Source organism: Etheostoma spectabile, chromosome 8 (assembly GCF_008692095.1).
Source record: "Etheostoma spectabile isolate EspeVRDwgs_2016 chromosome 8, UIUC_Espe_1.0, whole genome shotgun sequence".
Lineage (NCBI taxonomy): Eukaryota > Metazoa > Chordata > Actinopteri > Perciformes > Percidae > Etheostoma > Etheostoma spectabile.
This window is the reverse complement of record NC_045740.1, coordinates 26,639,438-26,639,749: the sequence shown is the minus strand read 5'-3', so window position 1 is coordinate 26,639,749 and position 312 is coordinate 26,639,438. Positions and strand designations below refer to the sequence as shown.

At 46.2% G+C, this 312-nt stretch overlaps 2 protein-coding genes across 2 annotated transcripts in view; both read left to right on the top strand.

Annotated features, from left to right (window-relative positions):
* The window catches only part of far1 (fatty acyl CoA reductase 1), a 59,246-nt gene that overhangs the window by 175 nt on the left and 58,759 nt on the right, over positions 1 to 312 (top strand). The gene's annotated exons all lie outside the window — the stretch shown is intronic.
* dkk3b (dickkopf WNT signaling pathway inhibitor 3b) overlaps positions 1 to 312 on the top strand; it is a 20,350-nt gene that overhangs the window by 12,357 nt on the left and 7,681 nt on the right. The window lies entirely within an intron of this gene.

The following is a 312-nucleotide window of genomic DNA, read 5'->3' as shown; positions in this document are numbered from 1 at the left end:
CATGGTGAAAAGGAGTGTGGCCGATGTGGAAAAGGACGCAAACATGCATGGAAAGACGTCCAGCTAAAGACGTGGAATGTCGAAAGTGTCACAAAAAAGGACATTATGGGGTGGCCTGCCGTGGTGGTCAGGCTGTACACAAGACACAACGCAAGACACAACGGACAGTGATGCACAGAACTATGCATTCCTTGGTGAAGTTAATTCACAAAATACAGCGCCATGGATGGAAAAAAGTTCATCTGAATGGAGAAGTCATTCATTTCAAGCCTGACACAGGAGCTGATGTCACATCCATACCAGAAAGTGTCT